Source organism: Crocodylus siamensis, chromosome 5 (assembly GCF_052110815.1).
Source record: "Crocodylus siamensis isolate JL-2025a chromosome 5, ASM5211081v1, whole genome shotgun sequence".
Lineage (NCBI taxonomy): Eukaryota > Metazoa > Chordata > Crocodylia > Crocodylidae > Crocodylus > Crocodylus siamensis.
In genome coordinates, this window is record NC_143399.1 from 97,725,340 (window position 1) to 97,751,682 (window position 26,343).

General features: G+C 44.6%; 1 protein-coding gene across 3 annotated transcripts in view; it reads left to right on the top strand.

Annotated features, from left to right (window-relative positions):
- BASP1 (brain abundant membrane attached signal protein 1) overlaps positions 1 to 26,343 on the top strand; it is an 85,545-nt gene that overhangs the window by 51,648 nt on the left and 7,554 nt on the right. Inside the window, exon 2 of one of the 3 annotated variants that reach the window (XM_090049906.1) lies at positions 22,484 to 22,605. The exons of 1 other annotated variant lie outside the window; for it this stretch is intronic. The gene's annotated coding sequence lies outside the window, so the exon portion shown is untranslated. The remainder of the gene's footprint in view (positions 1 to 22,483; positions 22,606 to 26,343) is intronic. One more of the 3 variants, XM_090049907.1, reaches the window with a different exon arrangement.

Genomic DNA, 26,343 nt, shown 5'->3' on the forward strand with positions numbered 1-26,343 from the left:
AGAACCTGCTGTCACAAATTTCTTGCTAGAACTGCTTTGATACCAACTGGACATTTCCCTTCTCAGCCTCTTTGTTTGGCCATACAGCATTAATCAGGTAAGCTCTCACCCTCATTCTACAAAGGTCAAGTAGCCATGTGCAGTTGTTAAACTTCTTTCCTTTGGCAAACTTGCAAGTAGCAGATCTTGGTCTTCATCCAGATATAGCACAGATGCTTTCAGACCACAGTTACTATTCTTTTGAGGAGATACCTGATGACTGGAGGATCTTGGATCATAACTACAGATGTCATTAGTTTGGTGTGCAATGCCTTCGATGACTTTTTGGTAAACCTGCTAGTTAAAGTACAAGTAGTTGCAATGCCTTTGATATAGTATTCAGGTATTCCCTTAATTTTATAACCTAACTTGGTAAACTAAGTATTCTGAGGCCCTAGTCCAGTGATTCTTAACCGTGGTGAAATGGCATCCTGAGGCAAGTTTCCTTTAGTACACCCCAGGGAATTATGAAATATTGAAAATACTAGGGTTTGTTTTAAGGTCTCAGATGAAATTCACTTTCCAAAAATGTGGTTCTCCCTCTGCTTTTTAAACTGTTCATTTAAAATGTAAGACTGCCTATTTTTGTCACAGATCACAAAGAGCTTTTAGCATGACTAACTGCTCTTACTATTTGAATTAACTGGTGTTATTCTTTAAAAGTGATTGCCTTCTTTCAGAGGCTGTGTTTGAGCTTTGAGACATTAACTGCACAGTAAGTAGGGGAGGTGAGAATGACTAGATCATGTGTAAAATTTTCAAGTAATGCCCTAAAGTCTTAAGGATTTAGGCACTTTTGCGAATTAGGTAGCTTTGGAAATTACCTATGAAAATATGAATGAGTACTTTAAAAAATGAACTGAGCTTCTGTTTTGTGAGGAAACTTGCTTTCTGTTGCAGTGTTGGAATAGCACACTGAAATATGTGTCAGTCATCTACTGTAGACAATAACATGAAATGAAAGTGTGCCATTTGGAAGTGGCAACAGTGCTCTGAACATGTTTTAGAATTTGTTTTTTTCTAGATAAACAGCAAGTAGCTATGTGAAGTGAAACAGATTTACAAATGCAGTGTAATCAGTATCAGGTGGGGTAAAGTAGTGTGTCTAGGCCCAAACTGTTAACAAACCCTATCAGGTAGCTGATTTCAAGTTCCATATCTCCAGATGTGATTCATTCATGTTTTAGCTAACATGGCAGTAAATTTAAGTGACTAATATATTCATGTTACTCCTGCAAAGCTTAATTAGTTCTCTAGCTAGCTTAATTTTACTTATAAGAGAAACAGGTCCCATATATTAAGCATACACTTAATATAGGTGAAATGCAAAAATTATCGAATTAAAGGATTATTTGTCTCAATGTCTTTATTGAATGACAGGGTAAGGGATTATGTGTGTTTAAAATCATGTGAATATACAATATATTTTTTAAGTTCTTTATCTTTGACAATGCTTATAAATGCATCCAGCTTTGCCAACTCCAAGCATTACAAAAGGGCTTAAATCACAAGTAACTTAAACCATGAGACCTTAACGCAATCTTTTTTAAAATTTGTCTTTTTGGTTTTGCTCTCTCTAAGGCAGGGGCAGGCCAAATACAGCCTGCCAGGACATTCTAACCCACGGGGCCCCTAAAAAAATTAGTAAATATTTATTTGCTCATGGCTGCCTGTCAAAGCTGACAGGAGCCAGGGGTATTAGGACCTGGGGGAGCCCCCAGCAGAAGTGAGCAGCCCAGTCCTGCCCCACCTCCAGCCATTTTACTCTTCCTGCCTTGGCCTTGCTCTGACATCACATGGCTCTCGGCAGCATCACTGGACCGGGGAGCACAGGACGCCACATGCGCATGTGCAGGCAGGGGCAGTGCACATATTTATGCACACAGGCAGGGGCGGCGCATGCAGGCAGGGGTAGTGTGTGTGTGTGCGATCATTGATAGGATGAGACCCACATGCACCCACACTCCCCCTTGCACTGCCATACCCCTACACCCCCTCATACACCCCAGCCACTCTCACCCCATGCAGCGCCCCCACAAACCCCATACCCACCCACACCCCACATACCCACACACCTATAGCCTCCCACAAACCTATACACAAGAGTAAGACATCATTTTAAGCTATTGTGTAATCATCCCTGTGTATACTACACCAACATGTAAATCAGGATAAAAATATTTTTTTAAATCAAATTAATGAATGCTGTAGATGTTTGCTTTTTAGAATATAATTTGGTATTTTTTTGGTTCTAAGATGGCAAAACCCCTTGCTGAAAGAAGTACTTCTGGGGGCAAGGGGAGGGACTTTGGGGGACATAGCTCAGGGATTAGGGGGCAGGACTTCCAGTCACAGCATGGTGACCTGGGGGGTGGGGCACATGTTGTGGGGTGGGGCTTCCCATGTGGCCCTTGAAAGCTTGTCAAAACTCGGTAAGTGGTTCTCCGCCTGAAATAATTGCCTGCTCTAAGGGCTCATACTTTAAAGATTTTTTCTGGGTACACGGTAGTTAGAAATGCAAGCTGTTTTTTTTAATACTATAAATAACAAAAACAGAACTATAGTGAAATGTTCCAGTGCCAACTTTGTGTATGTGTTTTAATTGCATAGGGTTTATTTTGGAGTTAAATGCCTAGTTGTAATTTGATTTGTATTTCTAGTCCCCAATTCTCTCTTAGGCCTCCAAAATTCTCTTTGGTATAAGTAACATTCTTCATCACTGGTTTCTTACAGATGGGAATGAAAAAGTAGCTTTTCCCTCAGTTTGAAAAACAAACAAACAAAATAACACAAACTTTTTTATCTTTTCCCTTATGTAACACAGATGGCTGAAACTTGAAATTTGATGTGCTTGTTTTTGAAGTGCATCTCTAAAACCTTTTTTTTACACAGAACATTGTCTAATGAGTACAAGGGACAATAAGTGCTGAACAAGTTCAGGATAGGCTGAAGTAAAACTTTTTAAAAGCACTTGTTGGTCTCAATTAATGGCAAGAGGTGGAGTGCTCTTGAAAATCCTATCCATGGGGAATTTTTGCATTAGGACACCCAAAGTGATTCAATTTATGACCTTTTAAAATTGTGCATTTTAAAATATGCCATAATTTTGCAATCATAAAAGCACCAAGTACCTGAATCTGTAAAAAAAAAAAAAAAAGAACAAAAAAACAAACAAACCCCAAAACTTGACACCAAGCTATAGGTCAATTTTTGCACAAAGATCAGAATGGTGAGAGGTTTCCATGCTGATCTGTGATTTAGGACATATTTCAGAATGGTCATCTGGGCTAGGGACAGACATTACACATAAACTGGTTTAAGTGATCAGAAATTAGTTTAATCCTGTAACAGAACAGATGTTCAGTGCACATAAACCAGTTTGAAAATGGCTGAAAGCAGTTTGAGATAAATCTGGTTGAATGTTGTATCAGAATTAACTGATTTGGCTGAAACTGATTTATGCAACTGGTCTGGTCCCATAGTTTCATAGTTTCTAGGGTCGGAAGGGACCTGAGTAGATCATGAAGTCCGACCCCCTGCCATGGCAGGAATCAATACTGGGGTCAAACAACCCCAGCAAGATGCTCATCCAACCTCCTCTTAAAACCCCCCAGGGTAGGAGCCAGGACCACCTCTCTTGGAAGTTGGTTCCAGATCCTAGCCGCTCAGACCGTGAAGTAGTGCTTCCTGATATCTAGCCTAAACATGCCCTCTGCAAGCTTGTGACCGTTATTCCTGGTCACTCCTGGCAGTGCTCGGGGGAACAGTGACTCCCCCAATGCCTGCTGATCCCCCCTGACTAGTTTATAACAGGCCACAAGATCCCCCCGCAGCCTTCTCTTTTGGAGGCTGAACAGGTTCAGGTCCCGTAGCCTCTCTTCATAGGGCCTGCCCTGCTGTCCCCTGATCATGTGAGTGGCCCTCCTCTGGACCCTCTCCATGCTGTCCACATCCCTCTTGAAGTGCGGTGCCCAGAACTGGACGCAGTACTCCAGTTGCGGCCTGACCAGTGCTGCATAGAGGGGGAGGATCACCTCTTTGGACCTGCTTGAGATGCATCTGTGGATGCATGACAAGGTACGGTTGGCCTTCCTGACTGCCTCCCCACACTGCCAAGTTCATCTTGGAGTCTTATGACTCCAAGATCCTTTTCCGTCCGTGCTGACAAGAGGGGAGTTCCCCAGCCTGTAGGTATGGTGCCGGTTGTTCCTCCCCAGGTGCATCACCTTGCACTTGTCTGTGTTGAATCCCATCCTATTCACATCTGCCCACCCTTGTAGCCTGTCTAGGTCTTATTGAAGCCTGATGCTACCTTCTAGTGTGCCCACATCCTCCCACATCTTAGTGTCATCAGCAAATTTGAACAGGGTGCTTTTTACCCCCTCATCCAAATCACTGATGAAGATGTTGAACGGTGCGGGCCCGAGGACCGAGCCCTGGGGAACCCCACTGCCCACGTCCTTCCAGGTTGAGAAGGACCCATCCACTACCACCCTCTGGGTGTGGCCCTCCAGCCAGTTGGCCACCCAGTTGACTGTGTGGGTGTCTACACCACAGTCCCCCCAGTTTCTTAATGAGAACGGGGTGAGAGACAGTGTCGAATGCCTTCCAGAAGTCCAGGAAGACTATGTCCACTGCTGCCCCTGCATCTAATGATCTGGTAACCTGATCATAGAAGGCCACCAGGTCAGTCTGACAGGACCTGTCACTGATGAACCCGTGTTGCTTGCCCCTAAGCATGCAGTCCCCAGCTGGCCCCTCACAGATGTGTGCCAGCATAATTTTCTCAAACAGCTTGCCTAGGATCAAGGTAAGACTGACTGGCCTATAGTTTCCTGGGTCCTTCTTCCTCCCTTTTTGAAGATTGGAACCACACTGGCCCTCTTCCAGTCCTCTGGGACCACACCAGAACACCACAAGTGCTCAGAGAGCCGTGCCAGGGGTCCTGCAATGACCTCGGCCAATTCCTTAAGGACTCTAGGGTGGAGTTCCACGCTAACCCTTGGCTCAGATGTACCTCCCCTGGGGCCCAAGGAGGGCCCAGCAGGGAGGTGGCTGTTCTGGTCCCTGCTTAGGAAGACAGAGGCAAAGAAATCATTAAACATGTTAGCTTTGTCGTCTGGTGTGACGACGAAATTCCCCAACGCGTCCTGCAAGGGCTCCACGTTGCCCGGGACCTTCTTTTTGCCCCCTATGTATTTAAAAAAGAACTTCTTATTGTGCTTAATCTGAGAAGCTAGTCCTAATTCCATCTTTGCCTTGGGCTTCCTAACTGCTCCCCTACAACCCTGAGCGACTGCAGAATAGTCATCCCTGGTGATGACCCCTTCCTTCCATTGGGTATATGCCTCCTTTTTAGCAGGGAGACATTCTCGGATGCTTTTGGTGAGCAACTTCGGGTTTCCAGGACTAGACCAATGCATTACAACAGAAACTTCAGTTCCGTCTTTTGTAGCAACTAATGTAAAGCAACTTTCAGCAGGCTTCCTCATGGGTATAGTCACACCAGCAACTCAATTGCTGCATCTGTACTAGTGATGTTTGTTACTCAACTGGACGGAAGGAACTTTGGGTTTTCAAAATGGCTCTGCATTATTGCATGTATACACGAGCTACAGTGCAATACCAGTATATAGGAACTTCTCTGCAAGAAGAGAGGCTCCTATGTACATGTAACATTGTAACATTGCAGTTAGGATCAATGCAAAAGTAACTCTGAATTTCCTGGGTCACGTTTGTTTTTAAAGAGGGGTTCTGGAGACACTTCCTTTTGCACACCTACCTGTATTTGACTATTCTGCAATAAATGCTTTTTTTTAGGGAGGATGTGCACTGTATATGTAAAATATCCATTCAGCACAGCCCTGTCAACAATCCACTTATGCTGAGAGAAACTTAAGGAAAGGTGCGAACTGTGGATGTGCTGCAGTTTTTTAATCAGAACTTTCTATTCAAACCAAATAACTTTCAGCTTTCTTATGTACATAGTCCTCAGTAATTTGATGTTTGCCACATAACAGCTTGATTTTTTTTTTATTTTTAATTCATCTGGATGTAACTGTGCTTTGCATATTTGTAGGTAAAATATTCCTCTTTGTCAAGTAAAATAACTAAATGAAATGTATTTTTGACCTACAAATCAAAATCTCTGTATGCAAATGTGCTGCAGGGCTGAGAGCAAGTATGAAAAGGCTTGGTCCTAAAATAATTTTTGGAAGTATCTGCAAAAGTTTAGTGTTCCTGTGTAACTCCAGAGTGATTGTAAATACATGACTAGTGATTGTAAATCAAAGCAACCCCAGTATCTGGATTTTAAGCAGCCCTTCACATATTAAAAGCATACCTCCATTTTACAAATATGAAAACTGAAGCATAGAAGTGAAGTGACCTGAAGAAGATAATACAGCAGGTCAATGAAAGAATTGGAAATAGGATGTGAGCTCTTGGCTCCTACTCCTGTGCTTTTTACTTGGATTAGTATTTAGAAGCTGAAAGTGGGAGGGGAGCCATAGGTGGAAATACGAAATTTGATGTATTATTTTGTATTGTGGTAGCGCCTAGAGTCTGCAGTCAGTGAATAATGTCCTTGTGCTAGGGCTGTGTGGACAAAGATATTGGAAAATATGGGTGGAGAGTAAAAGGGGGTAGTCATTATGTTTGTAGAACAAGAGTGGCAGGATGATATGGGACTCTGGGCTAAGGGCTGGATCCAAGAGCGACTGGGGTATGATTGAGGTCTGTTAGTCTCAAATGTGGATGCTTAACTTTATGTGTGTGAATCATGTTCTCCACCATGCTCCCAGTATGGAAGTTTTGGCGTCAAGTGTTCCAGATGGATGTAAAACATTAACAAGATAACTGCACTGAGAAGACATGTTGTTTTCACTGGTTTTATTCTGGCGTTGCTGTGTGTTGTACTTACTGGTAGCAAACTGTTTATTCCATTAGAGGAAGTATACTTTCTTCCCTTGAAGCAATGGCCCAGAACTAAAATGTCCTTGCTTTCATTTCTTTCCACTGTGTTAAAATAGAAGTGCTTTCATTTACTGTCTTCACATTGTCGGTATCTGAGCAGGGCGGAGGAGCTGAGTCAACACCTATTTATACAACTGATCAAGAAGTAGAATATGGTGGCTCTCAGTTACCTGTTATCTTGGGGGAGGAGAAAGGTATGCTTAGCTAGTCAATCAGATGCAGATTTCTTTGGCAGTTCCCATGATCAGCCACACAGTTTGTTGGGAGAGGCACTAGAGAGGATTTTTTCAAAGAAACACTGGTTCAAATCTGTAATACAACAGATGTTCAGTGCATATAAACTGCTTTCAAAACCAGTACAAGATAAACCTGGGTGGATGTAGGATCAGACTTGATTGATTTAGGTTAAATCAATTTATTGAACTTCTGTCCCAGATCCCCTCCAGATTCAAGTTAATGCAAAGTCCCCCAGCATCCCAGGATGCTTTGCACCACGCTTGCAACCCCCCTTCCCCCCTCTCCAAGCTGTCTGCTTCAGCAGAGCAGGGAGGCATGGTCTAGTGCCCCCCGGCTTCTGGCCTGGGCCACTGCAGGTAAGCATTTCTGGAATTAAAAGTGAATTGTCTGTTCACTTGCTTGTCAGCTCAACCTACACAACTTAGATTAACTTGCGAAGATTGAATCGATTCAGCCTTAAGCATTTTGACTGTCTGTACTTTGCCATAGTGAACTGCTTAAAATGAATTCATGCAACATCAAGTACTGTTTACATTCTCCATTACATTCTCCACAAAGATCAAGCAAGTAGTCAGAAAAAAAAATCCAGCCCTGAGCCAGTGATTATGCAGATGACAAAATTCTTTTCCCTTCTGCTTCCATTTTGTGGTTTTTTTCAGATAGCTTTGAAATGGACAAGTTTCCAACTGTTTACTGAGATTAGCAACACAAAGAAATACCAGCTGTTCCATCAAAGGGAATGTGAAACTGAGAAGGCTTTCCACTTTATACTATCCATTTTTCCTGATTTCTAAATTTTATTAGATGCTTTCCTAGTTGTTAGCCTCTAGACCATGGAGTGATTCTGGTAGGGAAACCATTAAACTAGAATTCTGCCTCATTGGTTTCATTTGAACATAAATTTATCAATGGAAATCATGGCTTGCAGCTAGCTTCTGTCTTTAATAGTTGCCTCATAGACAGGCCACTGATCAGTCTTCTGATACTTTTACACTAGCATGGTTGTTCAGCCATGGTTGGTTAGCCATGCCCATACATGCATAAGTAGAAATCAAATAAATATAGATACTGAAGATGTCAAATGGAAGTTTACACAATCAGCTTCTAAGGTGTCAGGAACCTAATTTCACACTAGACAATGGTGCAAGGCAGGAGTGGCCAACCTGCAGTACATGTCACAGGGGGCACAGGGTAGGTCAGGGAAGGGACATGCAGTGCAGTGGCAGATAGGGCAGAGAGAAAAAAAGCAGGAGAGTAGATTGGGCAGAGAAAAGGGATCAGAGTGGCACTTATGGAGAGTGCAGGGATAATTTGTGGCACTCCTGCCAAAAGGGTTGACGCCTGTAACGGGGCTTCCTCGGGTCTACCAATGGCCCACCCACCTGTTTCTGGGACAACCACTTGCCTTCTTTCCTGCCATGCCTAGATATATAATTATGTTGTTAATTAGGTGGGAGGCTGCCCATTCTTGCCCTGATGCCAAGGGCGCTATCTGCGGCTCTGTTCCTTCCCTACACCACAGCCCAAGTCTTGCAGATGGCATCCACAGATCTTAACATTACTGGCCCCACGCTGGGTCTCAGAATCCTCCAAGCTGGACCCCAATGGGATTCCTCCCCTCAGGAGGCCTACTCCACCCTCATACTGGGCTGCCTGGCTCCCTGAACTCTTCCTCCCATCTCAGGCTTGGTCCCCCCAGGACCTTTGGTCATACAGGCCCTGGCCTCACCTCCAAGGCCAGTCAGAAATCCCAGGCCCTCAGCTCTGGTTGTCGCTTGCAATGGGCCCCTGGCCCTTCTGACCGTTCTGGTCCTGGCACCAGCATTGGCCAGTCAAGAGTTTTCTAAGTCAGGCTTCTGAGTGTATAGCCCACTCTGTAACCCGGGTCCACTTTCTTGGCCCTATCATGAGGTAACCCACCTGGTTGTGGGAGTTGGGGTTATTAAGGTGCCCCGACCTGCCTTTCACTAGGGACCAGGCCTGGCATTTCCTGGGGGCTCCCATGCCACTGAGAGCCCCACCAGGCCACCCACTCCTGGCAAGGTGCAGTTTTAGGTCAGGCCCAGGACCAGGAGCCTCCAAACCATCCCCTTAAGCTCCTGCCCTTATTTCCAAGATGTTTCATACACATTAGGGCTGGAAGGGACCTTGGAAGATTATCGAGTCCAGTTCCCTGCCCCAGGGGCAGGAAGTCAGCAGGGGTCATAGGATCCCAGCAAGATAAACATCCACATTTCTCTTGAAGGCGTTCAAGGTAGGTGCTTTAACCACCTCCAGCGGCAGTCTATTCCAGACCTTGGACAGTAAAGAAATTCTTCCTTCTGTCCAGCCTGAAACAGTCATGGAGGAGTCTCTGTTTATATAGATGGCCAGAGATCTAAAATGGCTTCTGCAATCAAGCACCTGCTGGCTGCTTGCCTCAGCCCATAAAGTGGGAGGCACCAACAGTGTCCTGCCACAACCCCCAATGATGTAAAGCATAATATGAGTTCACATTATATGGATTAGCTCATATCATAGCTTTTACTTTTGAGTTCTTACAAGCAAATCTACAATTCAAAAGTGAATTTCTCAAATCTAACCAACTCATTGGAACACTTATTTGAATTTCTGCTGGAGATGTTCTTTTTTTTATTCCAATGCGTTTCTCTCCTTGATAAATATAATTGAAACAGAAGAAAGAAGTGGGCTGCTTTCCTATTCATTCCCTTGAGGATTAGAAATTTCAAAGCAAGTAGAATTTACCAGAAAACTGTAATGCAACGGGAACAGTTCTGCATGGTAGCATCCCTATATGAAGCAACATGTAGCAACAGTGCTATATATTCACTTATGTTCCTAATGCTTATTAAGAGGATTTTAAATCTTAGGACATTCCAAGTGGTTCTCTGCAATTCTAAATGAACGTTACAGGAATGCATGATGAACTCTCATCCAACGTGGCTGCGAAAATAGTTGCCTAAAATGGATAATAGGGAATTTCAAAGTTTGAAATGGCAGAAAAGTCACAATCTTTTCAGGCCATCTGCTCCAGATTTTTCCTGAAGCGCAGTGGCTGAAACAAGTCTTAGTAATTCTGCATTTGGCTCTTGCCAGAGATGAACAGTATATGATTGGCTTGAATTTGGCACTCTCCCTAATACATCCCAATGTGCCACTAGCTTTTTTCTGTCCCCACAACAATATTGAATTGTTGATGTGTGTTCAGTTTGTGCCATAATCCCAGATCTTTTTCTGTGGTGCTGCAGTCTAACTAGTTCCTTGTTTTTTGTTGTGCTTTTATTTGTTTTTCCCCCCAAAGTACAGTACTTTGAACTTGTCCTTACTGACTTTTTCATCCTCTTTACTTTAGACCATTTTTTTTCAAATTCATCGAGGTCATTTGGAATCCATAATTGTATCTTCCAAAGTGTCTGTTATGCTATCTAGCTTGGTGGTGTTTTGCAAATTTACTATGGGTCTATTCCATCCTCCAGCATATTAAAGAAACTATTGAACAGTTGCAGACCTCATACAGACCACTGAGGAACCACATTTAAAATATTCCCTGCTCCAGTTTGACACTGAGCCATTGATGGCTCTTTGAGTCTGATTCTCCAACCAACTATACACCCACTTTATCACTTTATAGTATATTAATTTAGACCAAGGATTGGCACCTTTTGTCACTGTGGGCTGCTGATTTCAACCCAACCTCTGCTGTGGGACACAGCCCTACCCTCCAGGAATCAGCAGATGTTGCCAAAGGAATAGATAGAAAAGGGCAGGACTTAGGACCTTGGATATTCTTCTTCTGCTGTTGTGACTGAAGTATTCTGCAGATTTCCTGAGCTGCTGCAGACTGGATATAGTCTTCATGGAACAGATCCAGCCTGTTGGCTGTAGGTTGACAACCTCTGATTTAGATCATACTTTCTTAGCTGTCTTACTGGAATATTGTTAGGGGCATTTTCAAAACTCAGTCAAAACTAAAAAAATTGAAAGAGAATCTGTTTTTTACTTTTGCACATTTCTCTATCGGGCTACAAAATATGCTGTGCTAGTGTGAGAATTAGGAAGTGAAACTAATCAAATAATGACATTGTAAAGTTCAGGCTTTGGGCTGTAGAAATACTAGTCAGTGATGTGAATATAAACCTTTTTCAAAATCTTTTGATTTAAGGTAAGATTTAATCCTTGTCTCTTTTCCAGTTCTTTTTTTGACCCTTTCTTTTCTACTGTATTTTTATGATACACTGTGAAGAGCTGAGGTAGCTGATAGCATACTGGCATGGATGTTGTGGTCACAAAGATTTAACCAGGAGTTGTTTTTATACAAGACTTGGAGGGGGAAGGGTTTGAATTACACTCCAACTCTTGTGGGGCTCTATGGCAGTGAGAGCCAGAAGCTGGAAGGAGCCACTGCCACTGCTGTCTGAGCTGCTTAGAAAGGCACGGACTGGACTGGGGGCTCTCATCTCTTATGCAGGGGCTCTTGTCTCTTATGGGGGGATTAGCCCTCCCAGCCCCACCATAATTGAACCCTGGTAGGGGGATGATCCTCTAGTAGGGAGTTAGACTAGATGATCCAAAGTCCCTTCAGACTTATTTTATGATTCTATGACTGTATAGTGATTTCATAGCTGCATTCTAGCCTAAAATGTTATATGAAGATACGGCCTAAAGATAAAGAGTATTGTTTGGAGAATGAAATACAAGCCTCTTCAAGACCTATACAGAATCTGCATATCATTCAAGTGGTAGTAAAGTAGTATCTAGATTTTCATACTGGCACTCTGCAGAGGATTACATTTCACCAGAAAGGCATGTTCAGCATCAATATTGTCAGTAGGACCTGTGAGTGTTCAGTGTAAATGGTATGATATATAACCTCCTTCAGGAGACTTAGTATATTATGCAAGGGTAAAAGTTAATTTGCAGGAGCTATCAGATCAAAGGCAGAGAATATACTAATAATAAAGAATGTCCACTTGTTGCTCAGGGTAAGTAAGTTAAAAGAAAGGGGTGATGTTTATAAGTGTCGGGGGTAGCTGCTATAAGTCCTGGGCCCTCTTCGGCCTGATGTCTTCCTGGTGAATGATGTCAGGATGAAGAGGTGTTGACACTATCTTGCTAGCTGCTCTCCAACGTTATTTTTCTTGCCTGCCACAACTTTGATCTTATTTTGAGTTGGTTCCACTGGGTAGTAAATCCGGGCATATTGGAGGAATCTCTTCCTGTGGCTCTGCTTCCCTTACACCCCACCCGTACCACTTCCTCTTTGTTAATCAGACTTCTTGTTTTGGGTAACTGACCCTTTGCAGTCAATTTACAGGCCTCCCCTAGATTGTTGGCATTTGAGTCAGATCCTCTGGGTTGATCCCGTGGAAGTCCAAGCTGGGGGACAGCCTATCCTAGGCTGTCTGCATAGGGCACGCTTACTTTCATCACTGTACTCACAGCCTTTCAAGATTAAGGCAGTTTACACCTCTCATAAGGTGCATTCACCATGATGTCTTTCAACCTTCAAGGGTAATCCTCCCCTCAATTTGTTCCTTAGCAATTTCAAAAAGACAAAACCAAATCAACTAAAAGGACAAGCCTTCTTCAGGGTCATCTCTCTCTCTCTGTTTCTCTCTCTCTATTCATGATTAACTGTCCGGATATAATGTTCAGAAATCAAATTAAAGGGACCAGTATGCCTTCAGGGTCACTCACCCCTCCCCGCATTCTCTTTATCAATTCATGTTGTAACAGTCCAGACCACAGTCAGACATCAATTAAATCCAACGAAAGAAACAATTCCCATTGATGGGCTCCAGTGCCTCACCCTCAGTTCTCTGAGGAATCAGCTCTCTGGGCCCTACACACACATAACCTTCAGCACCTACTTGACTGTGGGGGTTCAACTTTCTTTGCGTGTGCTGCCCCAGAAATCTGTCAACAGTATTCCATTAGTTGGTGGTTCCCCAACCACCCATATGTCTGGTGAGGTGCCTTTATGCTGCAGGTGGCTGCAGGCTAGTGGTGGCAGGAGAGTCCTTTGCCTGGATGCTGCAGTTTCTTACTGGCGACCCCTCTGGGGCTGGAAGTACTTCTTTGGGCTTCGCTGCTGCTAATCTGGCTCTGGAAGTGTGGCATGGTGCTCTGATCCCTGGCAGTGTTTCCTGTTCCACCTGAGGTAAATGGGAGAGAAGAGTCACTCTTGGGCTTCCTTCTATTCCTGGGACCTCTCCTTCCATAATAACCCTTGCATGCTAGGCAGATGCATTTACTGAGTGTAAGTGAGAGAGAGGAGAGCAGGGTAAGTAAAAATCTATAGCTATCAACACACTAGAATACAATAACTATTCTGCACTATTTTCAGAAGTGGGGAGAAACAAGAACCATGGCTAAAGCATAAGGTAGATTTAAGGATTGAAATCAGGTATATCACAGAAATTAGATGTTCCAATACTAAACTTTGAGACACTAATATTTAGTGGAACATAGGGGGAAAAAGGGAGTCTTTAAAGGGGTAATTAATTCTAATTTAGAATACAATCTTCCTCTCTATGAGTAGATCTTGTGGGTCTCTATACATGTTCAGAGAGACTGCTCTGATGTGATGTAATTATGTTGAACAAGCTTTAGTTAAAGCACCCCCACCACCATTTTTCAGCACAGGGACTCTGATACACATGATGCTCTGGGTGCTTTAGTTAGAGTGGCTCTCAGAGATGCTCTAATTAAAGTTCAGTTTTACCCCCATCCCCAATGTATAAATGTGTTTTGGAGGGAAACTTGGATTTGAGGCATATCTAATACTGCTTTAATATACACCATGCAGGAATCATTCAGGTGTAGATGCACATCTAAGCCTCTCTCTCCTTCAAAACATCCTCTCCACATGGTGCAGCATGGTGATGCATTGTGATCCAGTTTCCTAAGATCTCTGCTGAGATCTTGCATCTGACTAGAGAGGATCTGGCTAGTGGTAGCTCTTGTTTGTAAAGAGTACCTTGCAAGTGGCCCATAGTTTGAGTTGCCTCCTTTAAAGCAACCATCACTGTATGGCTAAGTACAGACAGTCAAAAAGTCTGAGGCTGAATCGATTTAATCTTTGAAGGTTAGTTTAAACTGCATAGGTTGAACTGATAAGCAAGTGAACAGACATTCACTTTTGGTTCCAGAAATGCAGCCACATGCCTGCAGTGGCCCAGGCCAGAAGCTGGGGGTACTAGAGCATGCCTCCCTGCTCAACTGGAGCAGAGAACTTGGGCCAGGCTAACCTGCCTACCCTGCCAGGGGGGAGGAAGGGTGAGGAAGGGGCGAAGTTTGCAGGGGAGGTGAAAAGCATTCTTCATCCTGGGATTCTAGGGGACTGTGAATTAACTTGAACCTGGATGGGATCTGGGACAGAAGTTCAATAAACCAATTTAACCTAAATCAGTTAAGGCTGATATCCATCCATTCAGGTTTATCTTAAACTAGTTTTGATCATTTGGAAAGTGGTTTATGTGCACTGAACTTCTGTGGTATTACAGGTTTGAATAGGTTTCTGATCACTTATACCAGTTTGTGTGTAATTTCTGTCCCTAGACTACGAGAGCTGTAACTGTAAAGGGCACATCTCTAACAATTTGGTAACCACTTTGAAAATCTATTTTCCAATCAGATATTGCATCTACACAAGATGCTTAATTAGCAGTAGCCTAATAACACAGCACAGTAACACGCTAGGCAAAAAACATTCCAACATGCTACTGCACAGTAGTATTAGGCTACTGTTCATTAAGCATCACAAAAAAGTGTTTGCCAGTGCTTCTGCTCAATAAGTGTAGTTACTGTACATTTAGTTAGTACTTCATTAAGCAAGTACTAAATTAAATATGCAGTAACTACTGCTCATTAATGAACATATAGACATTAGGGCTGTGCGAAGCTTCGGGTGCTGATTTGATCCTGAGGAGATTCAGCCCGATTTGGTAGCTGGATCTCTGAATCGAATCAGGAGACCAATAAAAAGCTCTCCAAATTGATTCAGAAAAGATTCAGAGAGCTTCGGAGATTCAAGCAGTCTCCACTCACCGCTGCAGGGAGCTGGACCCAGACTCTGTGCTGGTAAGTAGGGGGTGGGGGGCAGCTGGAGGAGGGGGAGGGGACCATGGGGGACCCCTGCCAGGCCCCATCCTCTGCCTGCTCCCCCAGACTCCTTGAGCACCACCTGATCCCCACCCGCTCTCCCAGCCCCCTCATGGCTGCCCCACCTGGCCCCAGCTCCTGGTATAACCCCCCCCCCCCCCAATACAAAGAGCTCTGCACTCACTAGTTGCTGCAGCAGCTGTCAGGGCTTCTGGGGGCTCATAGCGGAGCCCCCCATGTATTGTAGGAGAGTGGGGGTGCAGCGGGGATCACCCCTCCCCTTCCCAGCCTGGCAGCATCCGGTAAGTGCAGGGCTTTTTTTTTTTAAAGAGCCGATGCTGGGGCCAGGTGGAGCAGCCATGGGGGGACTGGGAGGGATGGAGGCTTGTGACAGCACCTCCCCCATGCAACGTGGGGCAGTGGGGTGCAGCGGGGATTGCCCCCCCTCCTGGCAGCAGCCAGTGAGTGGGGGCTTTTCTTTTTAAAGTGCTGGGATGCTGGGGCTGGGAGCCCAGATGGAGGATGGGGGCTCATGACAGAGCCCTCCATGCAGTGCAGGGCAATGTGGGGCAGCAGGGATTGGTCCCCCTCCCCCCGCACCTGGCAGCAGCCAGTGAGTTCCGGGCTTTTTTTTTTAAAGAGCTGGGAGGATGGGGCTGGCCAGGACAGCCATTGACAGTGCTGGGAGAGTGGGCGAGGTATAAGGCCTGTTTGATTTGGAGATTTGGCTGATTTGCTGGTGGCCGAATCTGAAAATCAAATTCGACCGAATCAGTTTGGGACAGTGATTCAAAACACCAAATCAAATCACTGTCCCCCAAATCGGCTGAATGCTAAGTGAATACTAACCGTTTTGCACAGGCCTAGTAGACATGCCCAGTATATAGTGCTAACTTCCCCAAGTTAATCCCCACTTGAAATCTGAGGGCAGAAACTAATGACAACTTCAGTATAATGTCAGTATAATGTACTATACTAATGTACTAGTGCTTTTGTACTAAGATGATTCCCAACCTGATTCAGTTTTAATCAGTAAAGTTGGCATGAAAATTATAGAGTTCTTAAAGTAAAATATTGAAGGGAGATAATATTTAATTTATGTCCTAAAATACACCTTTCTTAAATTATTTTTTAATTTGTTTTATTTTCTTAACTGTATCTTTGTATTAGGTTTTCTTTCGGTGTGTAAAGGAGTATGTGAGATTTTAAAGTGATTTTTGGAAAACATAGTATGATAGCCATGGCTTCTTTCTATATGTGTTTGATATAAAAATGGAATCAATATATGTGTGCATAAATGTAGTGGGAAATAAATGACAGAACCTGAATGTAATGGTTGCGAGGATGACATTGTCCAAGTCTTTTATATTCTTAATATTTCATTAGCTAGATGTTTAGATTTGTATATTAAGTATATGGGACTGCAAAGAAGTGGTTTGGCCATAAATAGTATAGTCAGAATCTTCCATCATTGTAAGCTATGAAAAATCTTTGGGCCTGACCCCACTGGGAACTGGAATGCTCGAGCATCTCTGAAAATCTGGCCACTTCTATTTGGCAACCAAACTATGGATTTAGGAACTAGGACTGAAAGCTGACTCCTGTTTTTAAATTAAGCAGTACTGATTGGGGAGAAATAAAAAGAAAATAAACTAATGAAATAGCTTGAAATTAATCAGCAGAAGGCACGTATCAATATTTTTAGCTATTGGTTTAGCTTATTGTTAAAGATGTGCTCATTTTTTACCCAAACTTTACTTGTTCAATGTCACTTAAAAGCCTCTGGAAAAAAAAAATGTTTATGGCGTTCATGGAAAAATGGTGTTCATATTCTTCCTTCTAGCTGTGTTGTGTGAACAGCAGTATTGTAATTAAGATCTCTGGTCTGGGTCATACTGACTTTTTGCAACGTTTGCTTTTTGTACAAAGCTAGCAAAAAATACGACCATGTCACGTGAAATAATCAGCTCTATAACTGATCTTTGTGTATTTCATACACAAACTGGACCTTGTTTTTACAGTGAGATTCCATGGTGCAGCCCACTGAAAAAAACCTGTGGTTGTTTCTTTAATTTCAGCTATCTTGGCTTTGAATAAAAGACTGTTGTATTAAATAAAGTAAACATGAATTTGAATAGTTCAGCCCATAAAGTGTTCATTAAAATCTTGTTTATGTTTAATTTACATTTTTGTTTTCAATATACCATGTATAAAAATGGTATAATAACTGCCCTCAGAAGTTACCAGGCATGAAGCTGTAGACTTTGGCAGTGGTATAGGGTACATTGGTTGAAGCATGCAGAGCATGGCCAGCACATCAGATGGTCTTGTTTTTAAAATTGGCAGTTATGAAAAGAATTGAGTTGATATTTCAACAGCAAAAAGCGTGCTAAGATAAAAGGGCACTTTATGTGTAACAGCTATTTTTTCAGGCTGCCTGTGACTTTAGGAAGACAGCAGCATATTGGTTTACATATGTTGGTTTAATGGTGTTGCAGGTTTCCGAAACCTCTGCTTTGCCACAACTGATGTGGTCACAATGTAAAGAGCCCAAGCTGTACAGTATTTGACAAAAAATGTCTTAGCTAAAGGCTGACAAAAACAAAACAAGAAAGGCCACAAATTCAAACAACTTTGGCTTGCATTTTATGGTAACAGAAAGAGGCAAGCATGTTTCTACTGCTTCTCTGAAGATCAAACTAATTCTGGTGTCAGATGCTGGCATTTTCTAGTAAATATATGGGAAACAATATTCAGTTGCACTATTCAAATGCTGCTCATAATGCTTTCTTATGAGATAACTAAACATTGCAACATTAGGCCAACAAACTAAGGGCAAAATAACCTGCTTCTCAGTTTATTGAAGTTCTCAGGGCGATGTTAATGTAGTCTAAAATACATGGATCTATTTAGCCCATAGAATTCTACTCAGACATTTAATTTTGAAATATGGGCAGGCTCAAGAAATAGTTTTCAGTTGTTTAATTGATCAGTTATAAATTTTCATTGCTTTCGATTGGGATGGTTTTTTTTCAGCAATGGTAGCTAGTGTAACTCATTGAGGCAAGGGTTCAGGTTGATGCTAAATGGATTGAGTAACTTTGGCAAAGCTTGTATGTCTAATGAATCTACTGGTCCAAATCCCTTTTCTGTTATTTAAATGATTCCTCATTGGTCTGCCAGCAAAAATATGAGATCTCAAGCATTTAAAATAAATACTACTTTGACTAGTACTGATCATATTACTGATATATTTTGCTATGAGAGTGATTATTTTTCCTGATAATTGGCTATCATTATTCATTCTCAGTTAAACTGGCTATTCAGTTTCCTGTGGGGATTCAGTTCCCAAGAAGGTAATGTGCTTGGACTAGTGGATCTTGAGAATCTTGAAATTCTGCACTCTACCATTAATCAATGTCTGGTCCTCCATTTGTTATGTATTATGACTTTTATACAGGGTCATGGTCAGTCTGTGTTTGCTGGCAGTCATGGATTTAAAATCTTATTTGAGGATTTATTTGGATCCAGAAAAAAATTTCTAACCTTTTTCCTAATCTATATGGCAGCTATGTGACCTTACATTTGCCCCTCTTTGTACACTTAGGAAGTAATTAAATGTATTGGTGTCATTACGGTTGGCAGTAGAACAGCAAATTGCCTTCAATAATTCTTCCCCTGAGTTGGCAAATATACTACTAGAGCAAGGGGAGAAGTAGAAATGAAACATCTGCTGGAGAATGAAATGCCTAGACTTTCAGGTACCACCTACTTAGCTTTTGGCATAGAAACAATCTCAATTTTTGCCTCCAGGAACCGAGGCACATCCATACTCTCCAACAAGAGATGTGGGAAATCAGCTGATCAGCATCCCTGTATTTGAAAGCAGCTCATTTGTACTGTTCAATTCCCTTTCTTCTTTCTGCACTGGGAATAAGCTGTGGTATTTCAGTAGCCAAACTTTTCCATAAAGCACCTGGAATTCTTAGCGGAACCTGTTGGGTACAGAACGCTTTTTTGAAAATCTGGCCTTAAAGTTTTGTGGAACTGGATTACTTGTTTACATATTCTGAACCTGATAACCAAACTTTTAACATAAATGTTGACTTTAAGGTTATTTCTCCCCACCCTCCCCTTTTTAAAAGAGTTTAACAAGTTGCTGAATTACATTAATGCTGATTGGCATTCATTGCATTGTCTTTTCGAAGACATGTTTGATTAGGTAACCTCCGGGAAGGGTATCTTATCTTGTTTGGAATGTTGAAATTCTACTTTGAACAGTAGACTTTTGACACTGCATACTTACGAGTGAGGTGGAAGTAGCTAGTGCTGAGGCAGCTTGGCAAGCTGTTTTTTTTATCTTGGATATAACTGGGACTGCTCTATTGCTGCTTCCCAGTTTGCAGAAGCTTGTTTTGTATTCCTTGTATTATGCAACTTGTGCTACTTTAGGGCTCTGTTCAGGGGATCACTTAAGCTCCATTGAAGGCCATGATTTAGATATGTTTTAGTACTTTTCAAACTTGAGTTATAATTCCTAGCAGGTCTGGACATTCTAAATGCCACTGAAATTGCATGGGAACTGCAGAGGCTTTGCTTCTGTGAAATGCAGGCCCATAGGCTCCAAGTCATGTTTTATCTTTCCAACTTTCCTTGTCATCTTTTTTATGTTAAGGAAGGTTATTCTCAGCTTCTTCCCTTTAGTGAGGTAACTCTTTTATCATTCTTGAAAACCTCCAGTGAAGAGGATTCTACAACTTCCTCTGGAGCTTGTTCTGTTGTCCTACTATTCCAAAAGGAACATTTTTGAGATTAGATCGAAACCTACTTTATTATTTGCATCCTGTTCTTCTTGACAAGGGAAAGAAGTCTTTCTCCTTCTTTCAGGCAGCCTTTCAAATTTTTGAAAACTGCTATCGATGTCTTCCCTTCATCTCTTTTTCTTTAAACTAAGCATACCTATCTCATTCAACCTTTTTTCATATGGCTTGAGTTCTAGCTAAACTAAACATACATAGTTCAAACTAAACATCTAGTTTTTTTCAACCTTTCTTCATGGAACTTATCTTCCAACTACCTTATATTTTTGCTTGGGTCTGTGCCCAAGCCCAGCTTCTCTACATCATTTTTTCCAGCTACGGCCTAACCAGAGGTGAATAGTAATATGTAGGGACCTGCCAAATTCATAGTGGAAGTGGGTTGTGCCGAAGCTCCTTTAATCTTGCAGGTTCACTTGCGTACCCGCCACCCGTTGCTGATTGACTGTGGGGCTGTGGTGGCTCTACTGTTTGTTGCTGACTGGCTGGGAGGGAAAAAAACAGTGCCATACTTAAAACTGCAATTTTTGCCTCATGTTGTCCCACATTTTATATTGGTGCAATAAAAACTTTTAATACAACTGTGGAAAGGGGCATTTCCATTTTAATTGGTGAAAAATGCACAGTCGTGGTGCTGTTTTCTGGGAGGGACAAAACTTCAGGGAGAGTACTTAATAGCATCAGTTGAACAAAGTTTTGATAGTTTTTGAATTTTCTTTTGTTTGAATCTCTAATGCTGGGTTGTTTGGGGTTTTTTTGTGGGGGGGAGGGGCAGCTGTTAATTTTTCCTCTAAACTGAATGGAGGGAAAGACTGAACTCTTGTGGCTTCAGAGTTCCAGAATCTGATCTATTTGACAAAAGCCTAACATTTTAAACTACTATACCAAAGCACCTAGAAAATTATTGCTGTACTGCTGGTATTCACCAAGAAACAGCCTGTATGCTAGAGTCTTTTTTTAGAAGTGGAGAAACACAGGGCTCATGCTGTACAAATTCAGGGGAATAGCAACAATGAAGTCTTCTGTTCAAGAAGTCCTCAAGTCAGAAATTTCCAGCTGAGTGTAGTGTTGGGTGATTGACCTGGTTTCAAAATTAAACTGATCCTAGTACACACCAAACTTTGAGAGTGGGGGAAACTCAAGCATGGCTTTGCCTTGAGGACCTTCTCTAGCAATTGTAGTGCAAGCATTTATAAAATAGTGTTTTTCATCCAGTAACAGTTGTTTTATGAGCTCTTCAAGGATAGTCTTCCCAAATATATTGACAATACTTAGCATACTGTAGATGGTACTACATTCACACCATCACAATATACCATCAAACTTGCTCAGGTTTAACACAGTTCTTTAGTTTTTTTCCACTTCAGCTACAGTTGACTATATTGGTGGTAGTACGTGAAAATATAGGAGGGGGGGACCCTATGCTTATAATAAGCTTTTGCCTAGATTTAAACTAGTGGATGATGCATGCATGTGACGCACATATGATCTCTGGGCCACAGAAAGTAGGGCTGGAAGGGACCCCACACAGTCATCTAGTCTGGCCCCCTATTTGAGGCAGGGTTATCTCTGACAAAACCAAGCATCTGTCCAACCTGCTTGTAGTGATCATGGATTTTGATACATTCGGGCATATAAAGAATGAGAAAAACTAGTTATATATGCCTACGTTTTTTAGTGTGTGTGCTTGAGGTAGGCATCAAAACACATGCCAAGGCATCCAAATAAGCAGTTTTGTTTCTCTAAAAAAATGAACACTTTTGTTAACTTACTTATATATGGCTGTGGGTGCCCAACTTGAAACAACTAACCTAAAAAAAATGTTAAGCCTTTGACTTTATTGAAATTAGAGGGGAAAACCTGAGGAAACCACAGACGCTTGAGAAACCATACTCAAATTTTCTTTAGCTCCCTTCTCTTCTAACAATACAAACTGCTGAGACCACTTTCATTTCTGAGAATAACTACATCTTTTTCCCACTTATCCAACCAAGAGCTGAAGTGAGTCTAAATGGAGACCAACGTTAAGTAATGTGGTTTGTTGGCATTATGTTTAACAACATAGGTAAAATATGGAATAAATATAATAAAAATGTTTTGGATCTCTTTTCCCCTCTGGTTTGAACTGACCTGGAAATAGATGCTAGCACTTGTGCTTGACCCTTACAGTGTGCAATCTTCTGTGGCAAAGTCTGCCTTAAGAGTGCCTTGTGTGTAGTCTAGATAGGTGGCTCTGGAGAAATGGCCACAAGTCACAGCAGTATCAAAATAACTTGTTGTTCTCCTACCAGTGAAGTTTCTTCTTGACTCAGGTAGGCTCTGGAGCGGTGAGAGATGCGCAGGTGAAGCCCGCTGCGCCCCCACTCGCCTGAAGCCCCCCAGACACCCCCTCAGCAGCCGCCGAGCCCCCTGCCAACCCCCAGCACAGCCGGAGGTAAGCGGGCTCGTGGTGGGAAGGGGTTAACTCCTCGCTTGCTGGGAGGAGGCCGCTGCCTGGTGCCGGGCCGGGTCAAGCCCCCGCCCAGGCCCCTACTTGGCCCAGCCCCCCAGGGAGCCCCGCGACCGGAGCCGCGCGAACAGGCTGCGTAAACAGGCGCTTGAGTTAGCGCGGACTTCGCACAGGGGAGGGCGTGGGAGGGCACGAGACCCTGCCTGCGACCCCCCCCAGCCATAGCCAGCCCCAGCCGTAGCCAGCCTACCAGAGGCATGACACGGATGGGCATGCGCCGCACCACCAGGGTCCCCTCGGGCTCTACGGCCCCTCCACTGGGCACCTCAGAGACGGCCACCCAGACGGAGCCCATGGTTCCGGGCTCCACGCAGACGGAGCCCCTGGCTCTTGGCTGCGGGGGCTGCCTGTCCCTTTTTCAGGCTCTGGGGCCCAGGAGCATGGCCCCCTCCCCTTGTGGGGTCTGCTCCCTACTGGGGTCTCTGGCGCACCAGCTGGAGGAGCTCCAGGCCACAGTCCAGGGACTGCGTGCCATCAGGGACTGTGAGCAGGAGCTAGACTCCTACTGCCAGGCCCTTCTCCCCCGGGAGCCGCAGGGGAGAGCTCCGTCTCCCTCCGCGACTAAGGAGGACTCTGGGACCTCCTGCTCTGCCCAGTCAGGGGCATGGACCAAGGTGGTCAAGGGCCCCAAGGCCCGCCGCACCAAGGCCACTGCCCCGCCGGAGCTTAGCAACAGGTTCGCACCTCTTGCAGCCCCAGCAGAGCCCACGCAGTTGCCAGCTCCCGCAGGCAACCCAGGCTCGACCGCAGCTACTGGCCCCGCTCTCCCCAAGACAAAGCATAAGGTGTTCGTTGTGGGAGACTCCATCCTGTGGGGCACTGAGGGGGCAATCTGCCGTCCCGACCCCTTAGCCCGGGAAGTCTGCTGCTTCCCGGGGGCCCGCATCCGAGACATTGCGGAGAGGATCCCGCAGCTCCTCCGGCCCACAGACCACTACCCCATGCTCCTTATTCATGTGGGCACCAATGACACGGCTCGGAGCACCCCCAGCCAGGTCATGAGGCGCTACAGGGAGTTGGGAGCGGGGCTTAGGAGTCTGGGAGCTCAGGTGGTGTTTTCCTCGATCCTCCCAGTCTCGGGCTATGGGCTGAGGAGGGAGAGGAGGATCTACGCAGTGAACCAAAGACTGCGGCGCTGGTGTTATCAGGAAGGCTTTGGCTTCCATGACCACAGCCCGCTCTTTGGAGAGAGAGGCAGCGAGCTGCTGGGAAGAGATGGCCTCCACCTCTCTCCCCTGGGGAGGATGCTCTTCTCAGCCAGGCTGGCTGACCTGCTCCACCGGGCTTTAAACTAAGCCCGCTGGGGGATGGGGGGACTACTGCCCCTGCTGGCCTGCTGAACGGCCCTTGCAAAGCCAGCGGACCAAGGCACTTAAGGGGGTACTTAAGGGAGCTCACCCCTGTCCCAGCCCTGGCACAATCTGTGGGCAAGGCAAGAGCCCCCAAGGGCACACTTGCCTGCCTGTACACTAATGCCAGGAGCCTGGGCAACAAGCAGGACGAGCTCGTCCTCCTGCTCAGTGCAAAGAAATATGATGTCATTGGGATAACGGAGACCTGGTGGGACTCCACCCATGACTGGACCACGGGTATAGAGGGCTATACCCTATACAGGAGGGATCGTGTTGACAAAAGGGGCGAGGGTGTAGCTCTCTATGTGAAGGAAAGCTACATATCCCTGCAAGCTGATGTTGGCGACCGGCGTGGACAGCTAGAGACCCTCTGGGTAAAAATTCGTGGGGAATTCAGCACAGGGGACACAACGGTGGGAGTCTACTACAGACCTCCCACTCAAAGTCCCGACCTTGACCAGGAGTTTGCCCAGGAACTGACTGAGGCCGCTTGCTCCAGGACCTTGGTTGTCATGGGTGACTTCAATTACCCGGACATCTCGTGGGAAGATCACTCAGCTAAATCTGAGCGGGCGCAAAGCTTTCTCTCATGCGTGGAGGACCTCTACCTGACCCAAGAGGTCTATGGGCCAACGAGAGGCAAAGCACTGCTTGACCTGGTACTGGCTACGGGGGACGACCTAATCGGCGACCTAGTGATTGATGGGAAGTTGGGTGACAGCGACCACGAGCTGATCACCTTCACCATCCGCCGTAAAGCTGGCAAGTCAGTCAGCAACACAGAAGTCCTTGACTTCAGAAAAGCCAACTTTGACAAGCTCAAGAGGCTAGTCAGTCAGGCCCTCAGGGACCATGATCCCAGGGAGATGGGAATTCAAGAAGAGTGGTTGCTTCTCAAGGAAGCTATCCTCAGTGCACAAGCTAAATCTATTCCAACATGGAGGAAAGGCAGCAAGAAGGCACAGCAGCCCCCCGGCTCTCCAGAGACCTAGCAGACCTACTGTGGCTAAAAAGGAAAGCCTACAAAGGATGGAGGACAGGATTCACCTCCAAGGAGGATTACTCCACGCTGGTCTGGTCCTGCAGGGAGCAAACCAGGAAAGCCAAGGCTGCAACTGAACTCCAACTAGCTTCAGGCATCAAGGACAACAAAAAGTCCTTTTTCAGGTATGTGGGGAGCCAGAGGAAAAGCAAGGGCAATGTTGGACCCCTGCTAAACCAGATGGGGCAACTGACAACTGACGCCCAGGAAAAAGCCAACCTCTTAAATAGGTACTTTGCGTCAGTCTTTCATCAGTCACACGGGATGCCCATGCCTGCTATGGGACAGGGAAATCTGGGTGAGGGGGATCCCCTACCCTCCATCAATGCTGACCTTGTGAAGGAACACCTTGAGAAGCTGGATACCTTCAAGTCAGCTGGCCCTGACAACCTGCACCCCAGGGTACTCAAGGAGCTGGTGAGCGTCATAGCCCAGCCCCTGGCACGGGTCTTTGAAAACTCCTGGCGCTCTGGTGTAGTGCCCGAAGACTGGAAGAAGGCCAATGTGGTGCCGATCTTCAAGAAAGGGAGGAGAGTGGATCCGGCTAACCAGAGGCCCATTAGCCTGACTTCTATCCTGGGGAAGATCTTAGAAAAGTTTATTAAGGAGGCCATCCTTGAGGGACTGGCCCAGGCTAACATTCTAAGGGACAGCCAGCACGGGTTTGTTGCGGGTAGGTCTTGTTTGACCAATCTCATTTCCTTCTATGACCAGGTGACCTATCACCTGGACAAGGGAGAAGAGATTGATGTCATATATCTTGACTTCAAAAAAGCTTTTGATCTGGTATCCCATGATCACCTCTTGGCCAAACTGCCCAGTTGTGGCCTTGGCTCCACCACAATCCGCTGGCTGGGAAATTGGCTTTGTGGTCGGACCCAGAGGGTTGTGATTGAAGGCAGTCAATCATCATGGTGCCCTGTAACCAGTGGGGTCCCTCAAGGCTCTGTCCTGGGACCCATACTGTTCAACATCTTCATTAATGATGTGGACATTGGAGTTAGGAGTGGACTGGCCAAGTTCGCCGATGACACCAAACTTTGGGGCAAAGCATCCATGCCAGAAGATAGGCGGGTGATCCAGGCTGACCTGGACAAGCTCAGCAAATGGGCAGACGAGAACCTCATGGTGTTTAACACCGAAAAATGCAAGGTTCTCCACCTTGGGAGGAAAAACCTGCAGCACCCTTATAGGCTCGGCAGTGCTACGTTGGTTAGCACTACAGAAGAAAAAGACTTGGGGGTCATCACTGACCACAAGATGAACATG